The sequence below is a fragment of the Sphaeramia orbicularis genome, unplaced genomic scaffold (genome assembly GCF_902148855.1).
Source record: "Sphaeramia orbicularis unplaced genomic scaffold, fSphaOr1.1, whole genome shotgun sequence".
In the NCBI taxonomy this organism is placed as follows: Eukaryota; Metazoa; Chordata; class Actinopteri; order Kurtiformes; family Apogonidae; genus Sphaeramia; species Sphaeramia orbicularis.
In genome coordinates this window covers 154,298-170,155 of record NW_021941463.1, presented here as the reverse complement: position 1 = coordinate 170,155, position 15,858 = coordinate 154,298, and the positions used below count along the sequence as shown (strand labels likewise).

Here is a 15,858-nt window from a genome sequence, read left to right as displayed (position 1 = left end):
CAATCTGCAGATATGTTAGACTGCCAAACATCTATACATTTGTCCCAGTTCAGGAAAATGGACTACTTTATATTTTCCATTTCCATATCTTTGTCTCCCTGCATAAACAACACACACTTGGTCGTGTTTACAGTTGTACTAAAAAGGACTCTTCGTAGTCATCCCTCTTGACTTCCCGTTTGCTCATACCACTCTTTACTTGGTTAGCATTTTGACTTTATGCTGACATAAGCAATAAGGGACTGGATTTTATTTTTGCTAAGTCATCTCTTCAGCTTTAAGCCAGCACCACTGTAAAAGTGTTGCAGCTATTTACAGTGTCGACTCTGTGTATGTGTGTGAGATACAGTATTTATTAAGTTAGGGGACATAAATCTGTATCACTTGTGGGGACTGGGCTGCATTATGGGGACGGATTGTTCAATTCAAGGTGTAAGCGTTCATTTTAAGGTTAGGGTTCGTCTCTGGGAAATGAATGTAAGTCAGTGTAACGTCTGAAACACACGGAAACCCAACGTGTTTGTGTGTCGCATGTGCACTTTAACATTTTACACACATGACTGAGCACGTTAGACTGATGCGGCTTAGTTGGACTGATCCATGACCAAAACAAGCGTCGGAGAATCGGTTAAAAGTGCAGCTGTTGTGGCTCGGCACTCGGCTCATTGCTCCGGAGGTCGGGATATTGTTTGAAGCTAAAAGGGTGGGACAAATGCAGCACAGTTTAAGAGCACAAGTTATCAAATAAAAGTGAAACACATGGACTGGTGTAGAGCCGCTGGGCTCAACTCGACTGTTTCAGGTCAGGTCACTCACTAGTACCTTTTGCACTGAAGGAACATCCTTTACAACCTGTGACCTTCACATAACCTGAACCTTAAAGACCTGGGGAGGGCGCATTCTTCTCTTTTCCAGCTGTATTGCACATACTAAGGTGTTTTGGATTTACACTGCTTAAATCAGACCGACTGTACTACACTTTTGTGGCGTAACTACTCCTACGTATGTTGTTGTTCCGCTGCATATGCTGCTGTTCCATTTGCAGAAGCAGTTGGGGAACAGACAGTGGAAGTAGTGCCGCTCCTATTGATTTCCGTTTGCATTTTCACCAGCCCCTGGGCACTGCTGAGGCCAGCACAAACTGATTTGGGCCCCAAAACCACATCCAGTTCCTTAAACCACTTTGTTTTTCTGTTGTTTTTTTGTTTTTTTTGTTTTTTTCAGTTGCTTCATTTCTTCCACAGAAAGCATTTTGATATTTTACTTTCTATAATCTTGTTTTGTGCTTTTTGTTTTTTCCAGTCACTGTGGAATCTCCTGGCCTCGTGTTTGAGTTTGGTCTGGCCTTGTCTGCCCAAATTATAAACTATGTTTAGTTAAGATCCTGCTATGGAAAGGCTTTATTAGATTGTCCAAATAACCCCTTAATTTCTAAGACGAGCTGGATGATGCTGCATGACTTGAGCTAATTTGTTTGATCTCAAATCCAACTTTTCTGAATTCAGTTCCAGTTTAGCTTCACTGAGGAGGAACTGTACAGGAGTGAGCTTTATGTTACATGTTCCTGTAGTGTTATAGGCCAATCAAATGTGCAGAACATGCCTCTTTAACAAATAATCCTACCGCTATAAATGCAATAAACACAGTCGACTAAATCCTAAAGTTTTGTTCAGGGTATGTGGTGTTTCCATATGTGGGCTTCATGTGTGTTCAGTGCATTCTGATCACTGTGTATTACATCCCAGGGAGATTCCACTGTCTTCCATCTGTCATATCCCCTCTTCTTGTCAAGTAATCATGGGCTTTACATGGCTGTTTAATATTCGTAATCATGTGTCACTTTGACATTTTCAAAAGGTTCCCAATCACAATCTCTGATGGCATCCTGGACAGGCTATGCATAACAATCTTCTCCTCTGTCATCAATAACTGTAGCTTTCCTCAGACAAGTCACCCGGGGACTGGAGTGTTGGGATGAATACAAGGCTACGTTTTAACCCTGGAGTTTTATGTGAATGTTACTCAGAGCTCCAAGGCTTTTTCATCCCCTTCATGCTGTACTTTAGCTACACTCAAATCGATCCTGGAAATTCTGTAGAAAAATATGTAATACCACCAGTAGCGACTCAAACACAGTTGGTTTTCGAGGCTGTGCGCTTTGTCGGAGGTGTCACGGGGCTGTGGGCGAGCGGCAGGTCTGTTCTGTAGCAGATGGGACATCTTCCCAGCTTGACAACATGTAGCTGACATTCCTGGGATTCCTCCAGCCTCTAATCTCAGCTCCCCTCTTGCACAGCTCTTTGGGCCCGCCTTTTATAGCTCCATGACATTCTGTTTAGGTGCGCTTATTACATTACCCATGTAAATCCAATTGATCTCAACCGCCACTGATGTTACATTTTGAATATGTACTGTTTTGTCCTTTTTTTCAGCTGCATATTTTAGCTGAGGTCTGAGAGGTCATCTGAGAAGAGAAAAATATAGTAAGTGCAGGGTGATGCAAGCTGCTGTCAGTACTTCATATGAACAAATTTCATCTCCCATCTGGCAGAAATGGAAATGGACCGTCACTGCAGTAACGAGGAACGCTTACATTTTGTACAGAAGTGTGATCTTGTGATTATTTGCTCTGTTAGAACACATTTTATATATGTTAAATATGGTAAATACAATGACTATTAAAGTTTAGATTGGTAAAACCAGTGCCTCCTAAATCCAGAGCCTTTGTAACTCCGTGTTGCCTAGTTGTATTTACTACACTTACTACCCACATCCAAACCTTTTCACACTCCCTTGGGCGTATACAGTATAATACAAAGACATTTCATACAAAATAATAAGAATTAAAAGCATCTCAGGCTTTTGTGAAGACCGTGTGGGAGTGTAATTGAAGAAGTATCATTATCTTGTTACAATAACACAGACGATAAAGACATTTCTGGCTGAAAAATGTGTTACTCTGCTCCTTAAAAGACTCAGTGCAGGTGAACCCACATTGTTGTTGTTTCTAGAAGTCTTTTCTTGACAACATGGAACAGCTCTGTTGCTGTGTGGGAGGAGAAAGTCCTGGGATCGTATGTAAAATGAAGTACAAAATAATGACTTAGAATTAACTCCCAGCTGCTCTGTAGTTATGTGGTTTTACAGCATGCCTCCGGGCAGTGCATACGGACCCTTGAAATAACTAAAGCTGTAATTAAGGTCGCAACGTTTTCCCTGTTTTTACCCAACCCAGACATCAGAAATACCTCAGGTCTGACATGAGGAGGAATCCTAGCAGCAGTCCTGCAGCTTATGTTAAGAAGTAAGTGAACATTACAACGTTTGTTAATAGAAATGTGATTTGTGGAATTGGGAACGCTGCTCCTGCACCTCGACACTCGGCTGCAGCTCCTGGATCTGCACTGCATGAGGGCAAACATGCTCTTCTGCTGACACCTAAAGGACAAAATGGAATCTGAAGCTACAATTAAAGAGAATAAAAGCAGAAAGTATTGTTTTTATTTATTTGTTTTTGTAAAAAAGCTCTTTATTTAAAAATTACAATTCACAGTTCATTGGGAATTACAGCACATAATTGAATGTGATGAACAATAATTCAAACATTGCTTTGGTTATACTAATACCCATATGTAGAATATAAAAATGTAAACCAAATGGTCCAAACATTAGAAGAATTACATGTGAATCTATGCATTTACCTGTTTAAAAAAAAAAAAATCAGTTACTATGTGAAAATAAATTTCAATTGTTTCAAGATCAAACAATACACAAAGTACAAAGTGGGGTACAGCATACTTCTCAACATTTCAAAAGCTAAAAAAGGCTTAAAAATGGACTTTCTATAAAATATTTATACTTAAACTGTCTTGAAAGCCTCTGTTAGTGCGGAAGTATTCGGAATCTGCATAATTCACAGAGAAATGACAGGAAAACATGGACAAAATACTTGGGAGGCTTCGCACAGTGACGGCGGCTTTGTTTAAGAGTATTGGGGATTCATCCGCCATGCGCCCTCAGTTTTTTGGGATTCTTGTTTCTAAAGAGGCAACGGGAATGCAGATCCCCGCAGCACCTTCATATAGGAACCTCCGCCCTCCATCTTTCACAGTGGTTTGGGTTTATTCTGTTTCTAGCAATACACATCATTAGTGTAATATATAATAATAACATTCATATTATATCAAATAGAGCACTTTCATTAGACTGATCTCGTAAAGACAGAGATGCGTTAGAAAATGAACGACAAAAAAAGTCACCGACAACCTGACCTCCAAGGTCCGTGTTTACATGGCAAAAACAAAGTACAGCAAACACTGCGTAGGACCACCACAGTTAATATCACCTTTTCCAACATACACTTTAAGTCCAATTTCAGTTCAATAAAAAGATTTGCCTTAATCGCATGTGTTTCTAAGTTAATACATAGGTGAAAAGTGTCTCGTGTCAGCAAAATACATTAAAAAGTACTGTCAAAAACATTACAGTGTATTTACTCAATGTTAAACACAAAGCATGAGTCTTAAATTATGAAATCTGAACAGTGTTATCGTGTACATGAAGCTGTTCTCCATATTAAAAGCTCTGTCCTCTCCTGGACAGATCTCCAGTTGTGTTTCTGTAATATTGCACATCATAAGTAACTTATCTTAATGCATTTCTTATGTCTAGTACTGCTAAACTCCGCCACCACTCAGTCATGTAGTAAAGGACTCCTGCTGGATTTCATTTGTACATTTGAGCTCAGCACATGGAGGACAATGAAACCGTTCAATAACTTATAGCATCTTAAACAATACAGTCCATAACACTTTGGAAAAACACAAATCTTTGAGTATAAAAACGTCTGGACCAACTGGTGATGTAGGAACATGTTGCATACATTCTTAATTTCATTTCTAAAGTTATTAGATTCTGTTTTACAGTACCATTTACTTCATGGAGGACTCCTGAAAATACTGAAACACCTGCATGGGCCAGCACATATTAAAGATATTTACAGAGGTGTTTCTGACATTACTCACAGTTCTCTTTGGCCTCCAGCATGTACATTTCTTAAAACATCAGCACTAATCCACTCTAGGTCCACAGGTACAGACATCATCTACACTATGACCTCTAAAATCCAACAGTGGGACTTCTATAGGACTGCCATTCTCTGCTTTTAGGCACTTGTACGTGTAGTTGGATGGGATCATGATAAATCCATGCCACCTTTAAAAAACGTAAGGTTATCTGACATCCCATTTAGCTCTCCCAACAACATAACAGAGTTTAGCCACAGTGGAACATGTCTGAGCCGCTCAAAACCAGTAACTATACAGTAATTGGACCAAATTCTAATGAAAAACATCAGCTGCACATCACGTACTGAGGTGAACGGGTACCAGGTCAACTAGAAGCACATGAAAACTCTTAAGGCACACGCTGTACGTATGTAACAATGCCTTTTATAAAAGACTCCCATCAGTAAATATCAAAAATGAAACACCCTTAATAAAAGGGTAAACTGTGGAGCAACGTACCAAGGTGTTTCTATATGTTATGTATTAAATATATTCAATAGGTTAACATTAAATAACATCCTAGGATTTTGGATCCTGTAGAAAAGCTACGACCGTCTTCAGCCTACACTTGTTTTTCTGTTTTGGTTCAACATCCTCACACAAACCATGAACAAACAAACCCAACACAAACACGTCTAATGCCAACTCCCCATGTGGGTATCAGTGGAAAGGAGGATCGCTTTTACAGGAATTGGAAACAAAACAAGGATAAAACCCCAGTGACTGTTCCACTGGCCAAGCGGACTGAAAGATCACCTGTTCCTTTGTTGTCCTGTGTTTGCTGCCCATGTATGGTGAACGCCTTAACCAGAGAAACTGGATAAGGCTGCTGCTGCTCTCTCTCTGCTCTCAAGTGGTCAAAAATTGCTTGACGCCGCTTTCAGATTTCCCAAAGTAGCAAAAACATTGGACAATAACTGTAAACATTTTAGGAGAACTTTCTGAAATAGCCTGTGCTGAGTTCGTCTTTCTAAAACCTCAACCTTTGATGCACATTAGAAGATGGAGTGTCAGTCATGTGCATAACCACTTCTTGTTCATGGGTTCATTTTTAGCTAAAACAAGCAACAAGTGGTGCTACATGTGTTGCTCTTGGTCGTAGTCCAAATTCAGGATTGCATTAAACTCCCCTTAGGCGGTGTCAGGTGTGTTTCCTTGCTCTTGCTCAAACAGTAGCATTGCGAGCTGAGAGCGAGAACCCAGTCCTTCCAAGTTGCTTTGGACACATCGGTGGTAGATGTCTTCGCTAAGTCGCGGGTTGCAGATCTGGTAGCGGTACTGCTGATGCAACGCTGGCTCCACCGCTCTGAACACATGAAGACCTGAATACTTCACAAACATTTCGTAGATATCCAGGTCTCCAGAATCTCCTCATTCTCCTGGACGTCCGCCACCATTCGTGTTCGTGTTGCCATGTAGTCAGAGTTGTAAAAACATGCCTCTTCAAATGACATGCGGTCAAAATGTCCTGCGTCCTTGACCAGATCAATTGTAGCTGGACGCTGCTGGTTGTGATAAGCCACGTCAGGGTTGTAGTCCTGGAAATGGATCGGGAAGAACACCTGCCAATTGTTGATTGAATTCATGCGACAGCGATTGAGAAATTCAGCATTGACCCTTGTGTCGACATTAGCCAGAAAGAACAGCGTGTCGACAGGATGCTTCTTTGAAATAATGTCCATGAACTTGATCTGGGATGGCGTTTCCGTCTTTACACTTATCCATGGGATTTTTATTGCTGGATATTTGCGTTCGTAAGTGTTTATCTGAGCCTTCACACCTGCAAATATCATTCTGGTTCACCTGCTGGGCCTCGACTGGATCGTAAATGAACAAGAACGTTAGGATTGCGTTTTCGCTGGTCTCAAAGGCATTCGCGGCAAAGACTTCGAGGAAATGGTCAACGTAGCTCCGGACCTGCATCATAAGCGGTATAATGATGTGAACCCTGGTAGCTTCAGTGACATAAGGCATCGGAATGATCTCTATCTGACTCAAAGGTCGCACCAGGTGAACCCGCTTTGTGATGGAGCGACTGTGACCTTTCTGGTTGACCACTTCAAGCTGCAGGTCCAGGATGTACTCCATGCCCCTAATGGGGTCAAAGCGCCTGTAGCCATTAATCAGCTGCTGCTTCTTCAGGTGTAGGACAGGTATGTACTTCTTGTTCAGCTCTCCAACTGCAACATCGATAACATCCGCCACATCCATGCGGTCAATGCCGCGCAGTTCACACTTGGGAGAGCCATCTGTGCATGAGTAAATCTCCTCCTCTGTAAAGTATTCCCACTTCAGGACTTCAAAACGAGATCTAGGCTCAAAAGGTGGATTGATCCCAACCGGCCACTGGGCGCTTCGGTTTCCCTCAAAAGCAACAGCACTCACATTCTTTATTTCTGCCTGTGGAGACACAAAAGTGTTGAAATCGATAAATGTGCCAACTTGCTGCTGACACCATTTCTACTGCACTAAAGCTGCTGTATTTTGAGCCTGAAACAGAGGTATGCGAAGGGGAGCCAAGTTTTTATTTCTGAGTGAACAACAGGTGATTTGTGGCTCTTGAAATCAGCTTACCTGCAGCTTAGCGATCTCATCGTAAGTCTTCTGGAGTTCAATCTCTGTGAAGTATCGGTGCAGCCGGTACATCTGTTCGGGGTCAGACACTGGATGGACAGTCAGAGCTTTCTTGAACTCGTCACTCTGTTCTTTACTTGGATCCGAGTTTTTCCCCAACTCATAATGGTGGTACTGAAGGCCCTGGGAGTACACAAAGAGAGTCTTTTCATGAGACGTCTTCAACCACAGCATGACAGAAACATGGCTGATGTTATTACAAGCTTAGTTGTTAGGCTGCGTTGCTTACATTCAAGCAAACATTACACGCTATCTAAGCAGCATTCTGGGCTCTCTCTCACTGCAAACACTGTGGTTTCAACCATAATTGCATAGTAAAGTGCTGTCTGAGATATATTTGTTTCTATTGTTACAGAGTTTTGATATTTCAGGAATCATATTTGTTCTAGGAACATATTCAGGGCTTTCCTTACTATAATTAGACTTGTGTGCAGTACCAAGTATTTTTGCACAGTGCTGAATGCCTAGCGTACACAGAAAACCTTGAAATGTCTTGTAAATACTTGTAAAAGACTGAAGTTTACATTATAAGACAATAAGTTGGAGGTTAGGTTTTAGCAAGATTTTGTAAGGATGAGAAATCTTGTAAGGATAGTAATTACAAGACGGCAACTAAATTCTTTACCAGTTACGTTTATGAGTCTTAATGTTTGTTTTTTGAGTAATTAAAATTTAATCTACCCAAGATTTTCTTAATAAAACTCAGTGCGTGTGTGTGCCATATTCATTTGAGCTTTGGATTCTTAAGTCCAACTTTTATTTAAAGAATAAAGAAAATACAAGAGGCCTACCAAGGTATTTAAAAGACCAATAGTCCTACCTGTAGGGGGTGCTAAAACTACTTTGTATTATGACAGGTGAACAACATAACAGAGCAAAACAACTCAGAACAAGAAAAGCACTCGGAGAGCATAGACCTTCGCCAAGACAGATCTGTGCCCCCCCGATCACCACTAAAATTTAATCCTTGGTTCCTTGTGCCAGTATCAAAATTTCCTGAAAGTTTTCTTGAAAATCCATCCATAACTTTTGAGTTATCTTGCTAACAAACAACATGCAAACACACGAAGCAAAGTGATCACAATACCTCCTGGCGGAGGTAAAAACATCCATCCCTGAGTAAATGTTTATTCATCCTCATCATGTTTCTACAGACAAAACCCACATCAAACCGGATTATATTGTTACTTTTGCTGTAAAAATCCAACTTTTTCATCACATTTTCCCTTTGTTTTGCAACTGAGAGAGCCCTAATATGTCCACATCACTGTGTGCATGAGTCACAGATTCAAATTTACAATGATATCAAACATTTTGGATTTTGACTGAACATCAAGATGGAAGAAGGCAGACTTCAAAGTTTTATGACCACTTCACCCCAAACAATCCATCAGTAGGGAGCCTGAACCCCATCAAAACTTATGATTTCATTTCTGAGAGTGAAAATTCACCTGTGACATTGAAATGCTCAAAAAAGTCATCAAGTGTACTCCAGTAAAACTCTTAACCACTTGAGGGAAAAAAATACCCAGTTTGTGTGAATGGACAATGCTGTTGTCTGCAAATAACATTTTTAAAAGTGGGGTCATTAGTTATATGCAAAAATTTTGTTTTGTGTCAACTTCATCAATGTTTTTAGTCAAACAATGACATAAACAACAACAGAACACATATGCTTTCTACAAGCAGAGGTAAAACCATGATGTTACTTCATCCTTCATTTATTTCATCCATTAAAAAGTCTAATCAAAGACAACTACAGGTAAAAAGACAAGCAAAAAAAAGGAAAAAAGTCAAAACGAAACCTAACGTACCAATGGCATAACACTGGCACGGTTCTACTAAAAAGAGCAACTACATAAGGAGCTTGAGTGATTAAAAAACTGATCATACTATTAAAAGAACAAAGAACAAGGCTGTGCTAAGGCCACACTTTGGCAAACGTTTGCCCACTTTAGGGCTCAGACTTGGACAGTTGGTGAAGCATTGTCTGTGCCTCATTGTCATCAATGCTCCCCTAAACCCAAACTGATGTCAGGCTTTGTGTTCAAGCTGTTTGCTTCCTCTTTACCAGGCCTGCTAACTTCCCCTCCTCCTCCTCCTCCTCCTCCTCCTTATCTTCTCTCTGCTGGAGCTCTTCGGGCTCAGGGCTCTTTAGTTAGCCATGCAACTCACTCTCAAGTGAATAACAAGATGGTTTCCTTCTCTGGGTCACGGCCACAGAGGAGAAAATGGAAGCAGAAGACGTCTCTGAAGCAGGCCGAGCAAGAAATCTAAGCCAGTATATGTATTTAAAGGCTACTTGTAGCATTTATATGATCTCCTGAGCTAAAAAAGATGATAAACTTTACCATGTGTGCAGCAAACTGAATGCTGATGCAACAAACAGCAAGGTTGTTGCATGAGAGGGCACTGGGAAAGATCAGGCCTGAGCTTGTTTGACCTTAAATGCTAATGACATTACAAGAGCGGTGCATGTTGACCCACAGGGGATTTTCACACCATTGAACCTGTGCTCTACTTCCCTGTTTACCTATTCCACCGAGCTGCAGGAGCAGAAGGAAATAATAAAAGAGCTAAGGGGTATTAGTCTGCTCTGTAATATAAATACCATGTCTGTCCCAGCGTCATAATTACAGTTTTAGAAAGCTGTCCGTCAGTGTAAAGCGCTGTCCCAGAGGCAGCGCAAATGAAACCCCCACTGAGCCAATCACACAGATGGTTGGAACCTCAATGTACATCCCACAGCTTTTTCATGACACAAGCCCCTATTCTATCAAATTTCCAGAAACTTTTTTACCTGGGTATAAGAATTCCCCTTAATCAACGTGCTTTATTTTATGTTTCCACAACATCTCAAAGTCCCTGAAAATGTATTCAAATGAAGGTCAGTGGTTTTGAGTCGCCGACTGCTATTCAACGTGTGTTCCACAAGGTCCAGGCTGTTTGGAGCAGGTTTAATGTATTCACACGGACAGACAGACGATTGCACTATGCTCAGCTCAGCTTTAGGTAAATAGTGTATTTGTCAAAAAGGACGTCGTCTTCTGTCCACTTCTCGCAGCTTCCCTTCTTTGGCTCCATTTTGCAAATGATTAAAACAAAAAGAAGAGAAGCTTCTAGAAATGGAATAAAGAACTTTGCAGCCACACACTGGCTACTGTGGGTGAATGGAAGTGTGGAACGCTGCAAGTGTGCTCTACCAATCAGTATCCTTCAGCACACACCAAGGTTCGAATAGTTTTGGATTTTTCATTCTAGTTTAGTGTTATTTAGTTTGGACTTTTTTTTTCTCTAATTCAGTTTGTTTTAATTTGTTTTTAGAGCAGATTTGATAGTTTTTATTTGTTTTCATTTTTTTCTAAATGCTTAGTTTTAGTTTAGTTTAGTTTTAGTATTAATTTTAGCTTTGTCATGTCTTTATCTTCTTTGCCGTCATATTCAAATAATCCCAGACAGAACTCTGCTTTCTCCCAACTGTAGTGTCCATGTTGTCAGGTAGAGTGGGGACCAGAAGACGACGAAACGACAAGTGACGAGGAGTGACGGAGTGTGAAGTGCCGTATGGTGCCGCTAGCTAAAACTGCTAGAGTGAAATAAATCGCTTTTGTATCAATCTGACATTGACAAAGACAAAACGAAGGGAATTTGATCCACAATTTTTATACGTTTTAGTTAGTTTTGTAAGCACACAATACAGTTTCAGTTAGTTTGGTTTTTTTCTTTTAATTATAGTTTTTATTTATTTCAGTTAAGGAAAATGTTTTTTCAATTCTAGTTTTCGTCATTTTGTTAGTTTTCGTTAACGATAATAACCTTGGCACACACGCCCCTCAAGAATTCTGGGGAATCTGAAAAGTTCTATGTAGCTCTAAGAAGTTTTTTTCATGGAAAGATTTTTTTACTCAAGAAATTTCAGTGGAAACACCAACAACAAGTTCCTGGAGCCCGTTGTGCAGTAGAAAGGGGGCTACTGTGGCTCCTGATCCATTTTGACATGAAAGGAGCTGCTTCATGAGTTCAACCTACCTCGTACTCGCTGACACAGTTTGCGCTGGTGTAATCAATGATGCATCTGCCGAGCCACTCGTCAGGTCTTGCACTCAGGATGTCATTTCTGCAGTTTTCTAGGAAAGGCTGGAGTCGGAGGAGTAAAGTACGGGAGGTACCCGAACCCACCGTAGCAGTACTTCCCTTCCATCTCTCCACCGATGAACTCCTCAGGGCTGCCCATGTACAGCTCTCGATCCATACTCAGATGATCCACCAGGGCCCTGATCCTGTCGGCCTCCGTGTAGGCGTCATCCTGGACCAAGTAAAACCAGTCATACTCATTGATGTAATGGTCTAAAATGTACCGGATGGTCTGAAACATGTTCCAAATCAGCCTCTCGTCTCCGTGAGAGACTACGAACATGCCATGAGGGACTTTGCGGTTGCGCATGCCGGTGAAGAAACCACAGTGTCCAGATGATGGCTTATGGTGCGATTGACGGCCACGCCCAGGGTGCTGATGGTGTTTTTAGATGTCAGGACACCAACAAACAGACGCTCTCGCATTCCCAACTCTGTGCTTATGTATTTTGCTCTGAAAAAAGAGAAGGCAAAAGTTATTACCAATCCTGATTCTGCTTTTAGTTGTAAGTTTGGCTGACTGACTTGAATCCATCTGAAAATTCAACCCCAGAGTTTAAACCAAAATCAACATTTCTTTGCTTCTGTTCTGCTGACAATATGCAAATAATATACATTAAAATAACATTGACACAAGTCTAACGGGAAAATGCCAGCGTTAAGTGCTTATTGACAAAGACATGCTTGTAAAAACTTGTTTTGTGATTCATCAGAGGTGAGGAGTAATGAGATGCCACCACATGAAAGACAGAAACTGTCACACATGGGAACTGTCCAAGGAATGTTGGAAGCCTTTGCCTGTTTCTAAGAATATGTAAACACACATAGCAGAGACATGACACGCAATACAGATCTACAGGCAGCCAATGATGGTGGATAATTGTTGGAGTTTTCATCTTTCCATACCCACACGGTGACCAGCTGACACCTGTACATCTATCTTCTGTGGATTTCTATTGATTTATTAGAGGTCATTATTTATTGGGATGAGCTGTGGCCTGCTGATCTATATTTAAGTCCACTATGAATGAATGGATGTTATATTTCAGACGTATAAAAACACTACACAACCACCAACAAAAGCAAATGTCTGAAGCAAATGATCAACATGAGATAACCCCAAAAAATAACTGTACTATCATACAAAAGACACACTTAATACAGTGGGAGAGGGAAGAAGTGAACACTTCTTTAATCCCACCCCTTTCCCCTAAATCATACATTACAATATTTCAACCTCCTGCCGTTATTGTAACATCCAAGTACATAATTAATCATGACCAAAATGGTGATCATCTCACCAGAGGAAGAAAAAAAGAAAGAAAAACAAAAAAAAACAAAAAAAAAAAACCCTGAATAATAACAACAGCAATATTGTTTTTGTTATTACTTTTTTCCGCTCACACCTAAAAAATAAATAAACAGGAGAAACATATTGGTCATCAAATGCCAACAAAATGATCTCTTTATACCTGTTTCAACTGAAATATATTTGGACATTGGTTTAACTCCATGTTCCATAATTTCACCCACAAACACATTCAATTACATTAGGAAAATGTTTACAATTACAAATTATCCTTTGAGAATGACATGGACAAGCTGACAATTCTACAGATTAGGGATGTAGTGATTACGATATACGATTATGATACGATTATAACGATAAACCCTGGTAAAAATTCCCGATGATTAGTATTACCGTTTAAATTCTAATTCTCATGATAACCGTGTTTGATTACTGCACTTTCAACTCAAACTTGATCTGGAAAATGGTCAAATAATGGCTATAAGGTGCCATCTTTAATGCATATTTGTTTGTTTGATGTTTACATGTTAATATTTGAATGTTTCTGCAACAGAAAGTACATTGTGCCTATTATTGTATTTGGTTATTTTTTGTTTGTTTGTTTGTTTGTTTGTTTTTTGGGGTATTTTTTTCAAAATACAACTTGGTTAAATTATTTCAGGTTGTGTATCAGTACTTTTTGAACATTTTGAGCACATTTCAACAATACCATTATAATAATGATAACCGTGATAATTTTAGTCACACTAACCTTGATATGAAATTTTCCTATTATTGCATCCCTACTATAGATAATAAGATAAACAAGTGCAATTTGAACATTATGCCTCAACTTATTTATTCATCTGCATTGTTTAGTAACAGGCCGAATATTGTTAAAAGTTTGAAGTTGTCATTATTTTTAATCTTTATACCACACTGACACAGTTTTCCATCTTTTCACCCACAGACACAAACACTCCAGTCTATTTGTGTCCTTCTGATCACAGTGTCCACCACTGTCCACACCTACCTGACAAGGTTATTATCGTAAACGAAACTAATGAAATGACGAAAGCTAGACTTTTAAAAACATTTTGGTTAACTGAAATAAATAAAAACAACAACAAAACAAAAGAAAAAAAACCCAACTAACTGGAACTGTATTGTGTGTTTACAAAACAAACTAAAACGTATAAAAATTATGGATAAAATTCCCTTCGTTTTCGACTTTGTCAACGTCGGATTGATATGAAATCAATATATTTCCCTCAAGAAATTTTTGCTGCTGGCACCATATGACATTTAATGGTTCGTCACTTGTCGTTCAGTCGTCTTCTCATCCCCACTCTACCGAAAAATAGATTAAATCTTTAGAATTTATCTTTAACAAAAAAAGTTCTAGCACCCTGGCTATTTATAAACAGTTCTTTAAAATAGACTGAACTCTCTGATTTATTTATTTTTGTTGGATGTTTTATTTTTTATTTATTCATTTTTATACTATTATTTGTCTATTCTGCTTTGTGTCTTTAAATCTATGCATTATTTTTATTAAACTTATTGGTTCAAATGCTTCTTCCTTTTTGACATCTTCTTGTTTGTTTGTTCAAAATTTGTATGTCTTGTATACCCAAATATTTTCAATAAAGTAAATAAATAAATAAATGCTGCACCACTTAAAAAAAAAAAAAAAAAATCATCCCCACTCTACCTGGAAACATGGAGACTAAGTTGGGAGAAAGCAGCAGAGTCCTGTCTGGGATTTATTTGAATACGACGATAGAGAAGAAGAGAAAGAGACCACTGTACTACAACTGAACTACAACTACAAAAAAATGAAAACTAATAAAACTATCAAACCTATTCTAAAAACGAACTGAATGACAGAAAAAAAGTCCAAAGTAAAAACTAAAGTATCCTGAAAAATCCCAAACTATTGGAGCCTCTGTACCTGAACACCTTCTTGGCTGGACTCTGTTGGACCTGTTTATAAGGGACTATTCTGGGCTCGAAGTCCTCCTCGGACTCCGCATCGTTGCCGGTGAGGATGGAGCTGGGCTTCCGGGCTCCCTTGGGCAGCCCCTCCCGGCCCACGGCTCCCTCCTGGCCGCCCCTGCCGCCCAGGTAACAGGCTTCCTCCGTCCAGCTGACGCTCAGTAAACTCAGCGTGAAGCCCAGAGAGATCCCGATCACCACCGGGCCCAGCCCCCGCACCACGGAAACCACCGCCGACAGCCGCATTCCGCCTCCTAAAGCTGGGCCTCTAGTCCGCGGCGGTCACAGGACACATGAGCCCGAACGGACCCGCTCCTGTCCTCACTCAACTCCAGGAAAGTTGGTGCTTCTTCCTTAAAAATTTACGCAGGATTCTTACGTGTCAGTCGAGCCGCGGCTTGGCTCCTCCCCTGATGTGACGTCAGAGGGGGCGGGGTTTCTCCACTGAGGAGACGAACGCGTTAGAAAGGGGCCGCCATCTTGGAAGGGGATAAATCCTCACTAAGACAAAAGTAAATCCAACAACAGTCAGAGTGCACCGGAAAAAGAGAATTATGAAGAATGTATTACAGATACACCTACTGAGTCAATGTGACATTTATTTATTCATGTATGTATGTATTTGCTGACTTCTTTTATTTAAAAATGTTTTACTATTTCATTTTTTTTTTCATTTCATTTTTATTTATTCATTCCAATCTAAATGCTTGGAAAGGTGCAGGATGAAGAAAACTTAAA

General features: G+C 40.0%; 1 pseudogene; it reads right to left on the bottom strand.

Annotated features, from left to right (window-relative positions):
• Positions 1 to 5,563: 5,563 nt before the first annotated feature.
• LOC115415874 (chondroitin sulfate synthase 2-like) lies at positions 5,564 to 15,546 on the bottom strand (annotated as a pseudogene).
• Positions 15,547 to 15,858: the final 312 nt, after the last annotated feature.